This window comes from Solanum tuberosum, unplaced genomic scaffold (genome assembly GCF_000226075.1).
Source record: "Solanum tuberosum cultivar DM 1-3 516 R44 unplaced genomic scaffold, SolTub_3.0 scf00197, whole genome shotgun sequence".
NCBI classification, from domain to species: domain Eukaryota; kingdom Viridiplantae; phylum Streptophyta; class Magnoliopsida; order Solanales; family Solanaceae; genus Solanum; species Solanum tuberosum.
Window position 1 is genome coordinate 230,150 of NW_006239125.1, and position 7,283 is coordinate 237,432.

Here is a 7,283-nt window from a genome sequence, read left to right on the forward strand (position 1 = left end):
CGGATGAATATTTTTGGCAACCCCAAAACATTCTTCCAGGATTAGTTGGTGTTCTTGATGTCTTTAGTTCAGCATATATTCCACAGTAGCAACATCGAATCGTCATTGTGAAGACCAACAAAATCAAACCAACAAAAATACAATAGAACCACACAAAAAAAAGAAGATGAAACAAAAATACAATAGAATCGCACACAAAAAAAAGATGAGTAGATCGAAGGAAAAAATAAAGGCACCAAAAATAAAAGAGAAAAAAATTTGAAGAGACAAAATCGAGAAAAAGAGGAGAAAAAAGCTCAAATTTGTCCAACAATGGTGTTTGAGTGAAAATAAAGAAGAAAGATGACCTTTAAAGGTCAAAATCTGACCGTTAGTTTATTTTTAAGGCGTCTCACGCTCTTACCTTGTGTGTATCACACGCTCCATGTGGAGTCTTTCCACATAGGATGCCACATCAAAAAAAATGTTTAAAATGTTGGGTTTGGATGGGTTCAGGGGTCCAGATAACAAAAGGATAAGTAGAAGAGTTCACAATACAAACAGATACAAGTACAAGGGTCCACCGGATCATTCTGCCTTTCTCAAATAACCCCAATGTTATACATCACTCTCTCTCCTTCAGTGGTACAACCCATCAAATTTATGTGGGTAAGTTTTTAATTTCTTCTGTACTTCTCTTTCTTCTTCCTTCTTTATACTGTAGTACAATTCTATGGGTAATATTGTACTAGGTGCATCCCAATTCTTCCTCTGTGATGTTTGCTTAAATTAATTCTTTCGACTTTCTTCTTGCTGGTCTCTTCAATTCTTTGAGATTCACTAATTAAAAGTAGTCGCAATTTTAGTATGTGTATCTTAATTATTTATTCTTTTAGATATAATTTCTAGCTAAGATTTCTACATGCATATTACTAACTACTTGATTTGTACATGCATTGCGTTTCTTTGATGAATTTAATTTTTATAGCCAATTAATTAGTGCAAAAGTTAGAGGTCTTACAAAAATGTAAAATATCAAGAATGCCTATGCCTTAAATTTTTAAGTGAATTGTGCATCTAGGTTGTTTGATAATATGCCTCAATTAACTTATTTCAAAGTTTCCCTGGTCATTTTTGTTTTCGGGTTGCAGCAAGATAATCTGTATCATCAACAGAGTAAAAATCTTTTGGGAGAATATCAATTTATCTTATCTTGGTGATTTTGGATCTATTATTCAAGATGTGGGGCTACTATGTTGTCTATTAGTATCATCTTCCACAAACCTGGCAAGGTATTAGCTATTAATTATTTTTTGTGGCTATTATTTTTCTTTATTTTGGTCAACTATGTAACTTTGAGTATTACTATATTTATCAGTACTCATTTTTCTTTTTTGGCGTTTGGCTTTTTTTTCACTTTTTCTTTGAATAGAAAATAACAAGACTACAAGAGGTGTACAAAAATTGGTACGAACACTATCCTTATAAAAAAATTGACTGCAAGAAAGATTCAGTAGAAGCTGACATTTTACACGTCAGAAAAATCTATCGCATTAACTTGATTTTGTGCAGCACCATGGTTGATACGCAAAAAAATATTGAGGATATTATTACAAAAAATCACTAATAATATAGAAGACTTTCACCATCCTTTTTATGTTTTTTTCTCTCTTTTATGGTGTGTATTTATTTTATCTTTTTACTCTCTCTCTATGAATGAAATGTTACAAGTGTCTTGCAACTTTTACTTTTTTTTGCATAAAAGTTTATGGAGTATGTACTTCTCCCAAATTTCTTTTAAAAGATAATTTCTTTAAGTGAAAGGTTTCTCCCATATTATCATATTTAACAGTAAAGAGATTTCTGGACAGAATGACACTAACATAAAAGGAAGCTTTGATGACCTTGCCGACTACTATATAGTATGAGAGTCTTCACTTGGTAATCTTCTTCTCTTCTATATGTAAATCTCAAAAATTGTATTTGAGGTTTCTTAGAATTTTCTGTATTTCTAATTTAAGAGAATGATAATGGCTTAGTCAGTTAACAAATGACCCCTTAAGTATAACATTTACTTGATAAAAAATTATATCTTCCCCACCAAACAATGTTTCAAAGTTTGTACAATACACTCTGAAACTTAGGTTTGGATATTTTTCACTTTGCATTGATTTAATCACTGAATATTAAAATGTATTTGAAGAAAAATATGCAATACTTGAAAGATACTATAACAAAAATAACTTTTAGCGGCAATGAATATATATATTAACAAAGAATGTTAAAGATTTTACCGGCATTAGTTAATTGCTATTGGATCCAATGTCGCTATAGGCTTTAGAGACATTTACAAAGAGCATTAATTGCCACTAAAAATACATATTTAGTTGACAGTAATTAAGCTATTGTCATTAATTAAATGTCACTAAAAATTATTTTTGAAGTAGTAAATCAATATTCTACACTTCATACTGTGAAATTGCTCAAACAGTTTCTAAGAAAGATTTTTATGGTGTCGAAACAAGATCAAAATGAATATCATTCTTTTTCTCTTTGATAAGTTTGATAATGCAAGTGTTTTAAACTCTATAAAGAGTTCATCTTCTCTTATAATTTTCTTCAAAAATACTTTAGCAAAGATGAGATTCATCTCCATCACAGTGTCTTCTATAGTCCTATATTACCTCGAACCGTCGAGGCCCTTCACTGTTTGCAATTGTAACTTAAGGGCCCTCCTAATTTCTTAAATTTTAGCATTTGAGTAAATACTTTTCTCACCTGGAAAATTCTAAATGATGGTTATGACATCTTATTATTAAAGTATATCATTATAAATAGTTGTGTGACACTAATTCTTTAATGATACTGATTGGAGTGGAGCTTCTTATTAACTACATCAAAAGAAAAATTTTAAATTTTAAATTCAACGTAGTAGACCAAAAGTTCTTAAGCTACTGTTGGTGTGCTTATTGTCAATGGTAGTCGTATGTGTAATATATTTCAGAGTGAAATGTTAATATAGGTAAATTGTTAAACATTTTCAAGATGTAATAATGATATTTTTCAAGTGTTTTTCAGGGTATAAGGCTTAAAATTTTCTTCTTGTGATGCACAACTCTTGGTATTAAGTTTCTCTATGTCATCCCTTTCAACCAATTTCCTCTTTTGATCTGTATCATTCTTCTCACTTGTATTTTTTGTCTGCAGAGTCTATGGGAGCTATATATTCTCTTCGATAGTATTTTACTCTTTTTTCTGACAACATTACCATTTATGAATAAGCATGATACTAATTTATGATTTCGAGATTCATTTTCCTTCTGTAATTACGCACTAGTCTTTGCACAACTGGGATGGCCTGATATGATAAATTACCCATATATATTTCATACTTTCTGGAACATAATTAGCATGGTCTTGATCTTTTCAAGTAAAGACCATTCTTCTTTCTGAATGATTTTTTTTTCTAAGCTCACTAGATATCTATATTTGGTTACAATTTTATTTATTTACTTCCAAATATAACTAAACTTTGGATATTTCCTTTCCACTAAGTATAAGTAATATTGAGTATAATGGTACATATTCAGATTATTGATATTTGAAGCCTTTGATAGTGTTAAATGTCCATCCATGAATATGACTGATGTTGCTAGGCAAGTTGCAGAGACCATGACTGAAGTTTGTGAGTGCAACAAATGAAAAGGCGGTGACATTATGTTTTTAGTGAGAGGTATGTAGTATGTGTTCTTACATTCGAGTTCTGCATTATATGTTTCTAATATTTAGTTTGCTAATAATTTATGAATCTGTAGTAAATAATAACTTTGTCAACTCTTATGTATTCACTATGTCCTTATGCAGAAAGAGAAACTTGAGGTATTTCTAAGTAAGAAAGAGGCTTATTTAGATCACAAATTATCTTATTTTTCATTGTTTAGGAGAACACGTAACACTCTTATTGCTCTGTTTCTATGAAAATCAAAGTTATTTGGTTGTGACTTTTTAAATCATCCTCAATAATTTTGAAAAAACATAGCATATGTATGGATCTGGTCTAATACTATCACGCTGTCTTTCATTGTAGGTGTTTATTTTCAACTTAAAAAAAAAGATGTATGCACTTAATGGAGTTCTAGAAGGATCATGACAAAAGTGTTGGAGGATTTCCCAACAACAATATCCTATGAACTGCTTCAATTGGGTATCACCCTCTCTCAGTCCTTATTGGAGTTTTTGTGATAATTGAACTCTTTGGGGTAAATTATAGGACTATGTAATTCTGTTCTCAAGTTTGTAGTTATCATCAAAGTAAGAGTGTCTTGTGTCTAAGATATTTTTATCTATGATGCTAAAGTAACTTTTGTACGTTGTGTTGGGATCATGCTCGGGCCATGCCCTTCTAGTCTAGTATATATATGAGGGAAAGAGAAGATTTTAGGGTTCTTTTATTTCACACAGGTAAATTTGAAATTATCTAAAAGAATTGAGGGTACAAAAGTAATATCATTTCTCAAACTTAAAATAACTTTTAAGTCAAAAATAAATAGTAGGGAGAGTCCTACTTTTTAAATCTATTTTAGACTTATTTTGAGTTATTTTTAACTTTACCAAACATTGTCAAAAGCTAAAAATGACTTACAAAGTAGATTTGACTAGCTTTTAAACTAATCCAAACATGCTCTATGTTAGGAGTATCTCCCACTACTCATAATTCCTTAGCTATTGCCTTGCCCTCTCCATACTTTGTCCATCATCTCCATTGAGTACATCCTTCAATTCCTTGTTATTGAAAGGAATTTTCGGTCAGGTGTTGTGATCTTTATTATCATATTGAAAGTAATAAGGTGATTCCGTTAGTCATTCTAGATAATAATCAATGCAATCCAATGTATAATTTTCATGTATAATTTTTGGGTCAAAGAAAATCACCTTTGTCCTGAGTTAGATCATTGCTTTAATATGTTACACCAATTAGTTGGTGTTGAAACTACTCGAAAAGCCTAAACTAAACTTGTGGTTGCTTGTGCTAGCTTTACGTTCAAAGACATAAATTCATGAGTTAAAATCTTAGTTACATAATTAGAGAGAGTGCAAGTATTGAGTCCTCAAATTAAAAGTGAAGATGATTTTTGACAGATTGACTACTTTGTGATATCCTATTTTCAACAATGAATTGGTTGAATTTATTCTTGTTGGATTAGAGCTTACTTATTATCACCATTACACAAAATCGCTTGAATCACATCAAGAGGATATTTTTTTGACACTTTATATGAATTGTTATTGAATGAAGAATGACAATTAAAGTGAGATGAAATTCTTACCGATATTACACCTACAACATAGTTTATACATATTTTATTCACTTTGTGTCATGGTTGTGGGAGAGGAGGCAGATGTAATCGAGCTCGTAGACGTTATCAATATCAAGGTTTCTCTCAGTTGACTCAATATCGTGTTTCCTACCGGCTCTTTAATCCTATACCTTTAGACACATCAACAATTGTTTTCCACTAATAAAAAAGAGATAATTTATGTGTGTTTTTATTGCTTTATCTCTTTAATTTTTATATTTTTGATGAAATACTCTTCTACAACTTTAATGACAATCTTTATCAATTAATTCTTTTAATTTTTTATATTTTGGCTGGTTCTTTGTTTAATTAATGTTTTTTTCGCAATGATATTGATAATGGCGGAATGGTGCTAGAAAGAAAGAATTAAGGAGTATATGGAACGAGGGTATGTCAACAGACCGTGACAAAGAAATTTGGCAGGTAAGGATTCTAGGTAATATGAAATTGAGAAGTCCAATTGAAAAAGATGACTGGAGAAAGACGATTGTTAGGAATTGAGGAAGATTCAGTTTGTTCTTTATAAAAAAATGAAAAAGAAAAAATAGTGGAACCTGTGGAACCAAAAGGAAGAACAAAAGATTTTGTAAAATGGAGTGAATAAGATGAGTTAAAGGGGTGTGGGGTGGTTTTTTTTAATAAAAAAATTAAGATTATCATTAAATTAAATTAGTTTTATTTAAAGTTATTCAGTTAATGTATGTCAGGTATCAAATAAATTATAAATCTATCTAGAAATAAAATAAAATAAAAAAGAATGTGGGATCTACTCATGCGTCCAACAGAGTGGAAAAATATCCTCTCGGTAGAACTTTGGAAAAAAAAATAACTTGAAGAATAATGGATAGCAATGATCAAGAAATGAGTGAGCATGAAGCGGATCTCCTAAACCGAAGTACAAAACCACAGAAAGAAGAAATAACATCAAATCCTAGATCTAAAGTAAGTTTTCTTGAATCCCTATTATCAAATATGGAAGACCCGAACATTAACTATGTTACTCAAAGCCTAGACAACATTGTTTCCAAGACGAGCAGGAAAACCCCCAAAATCATCCAAATTTTATCCCCATAACATCAGCTGATTGTAACATCTCGCAATTTGAAATAAATAGGAAGAAACTAATAATTGGAAATAGTCATTTTTGGAAAGAATGAAAATCTGGAAATTTTGTTAAGTTAGAATAAGTTGAGTTTTGTCCAACTTCAAACGGCTATAACTTCTAGCTCAGGATGAGTTAGAGGTACTTCCAGATATGGTAGGAAATCTCTTGGAATTATATTTCCAACGCCGCAGAGTTTGCGTGATTCCGAGTTCGTATGAGTGAGTTATTCCCTTTGGAAGTTCGATTGTTGGAATAAGGAAAGTCCAATATGGATTTATAAAGGGTAGTTTGGTCTTTTCCTTGCTCAATTATTTTATTTCGTTTTTGGTAATTAAGTTAGGGTCTAATCAGAATTAAATCAGTTTACGCTTTTACCAAAATACTCTAGGGCTTGGAGAAAAGAGAAAAGAAGAGGAGAAAGGAGAAGAGAAGCAAGATTCGTCCAGATCATCGAGTTTAGCTTGTGGATTTCGTCGGGGGTGTTCCCTACAAGCTATGTGAGATCACATAGCGTTGAGTTAGGTCACCCACGCGCCAATCATGATTCAATTTCAGCGAAGTTATTAGATTTGAAAGTAAATCCTCGAGTTCTTGATGAAATTCGTTTGAATTCTTGTGGGTTGTGTTGTTGGAGTTTTCTTGAGATTGATTCATGTTGTTAGTTGTGTTTTTCGAATAGAATATGATGTATATTGAGGGTACAAATGATTCTAAGTGTTTGGGGAAAGAACCATTGAAGTTTAAAGGGTTTAGAGATGAAAAACGAGCAAGAAAAGTCATCAAACACCTGGGGATAGGGGTGGGGCGTCGCGCCAGCCAGCGCGCACCAAAGAGGGCTCTGA

General features: G+C 31.5%; 1 long non-coding RNA gene across 8 annotated transcripts; it reads left to right on the plus strand.

The window, feature by feature from the left end:
• The first annotated feature begins 557 nt into the window (after positions 1-557).
• Positions 558-5,956, plus strand: LOC102582217 (uncharacterized). 8 transcript variants are annotated; one of them, XR_001474422.1, is made up of 6 exons: positions 559-648; positions 1,131-1,271; positions 1,412-1,920; positions 3,058-3,712; positions 4,067-4,183; positions 5,693-5,956. It is a non-coding gene; the product is annotated as an uncharacterized lncRNA (long non-coding RNA). The 8 variants fall into 8 exon arrangements; XR_001474423.1 differs by lacking the exon at positions 5,693-5,956 and having other exon boundaries at positions 1,412-1,446; positions 1,832-1,920; positions 4,067-4,347; XR_001474424.1 differs by lacking the exon at positions 5,693-5,956 and having other exon boundaries at positions 1,412-1,446; positions 1,851-1,920; positions 4,067-4,347.
• Positions 5,957-7,283: the final 1,327 nt, after the last annotated feature.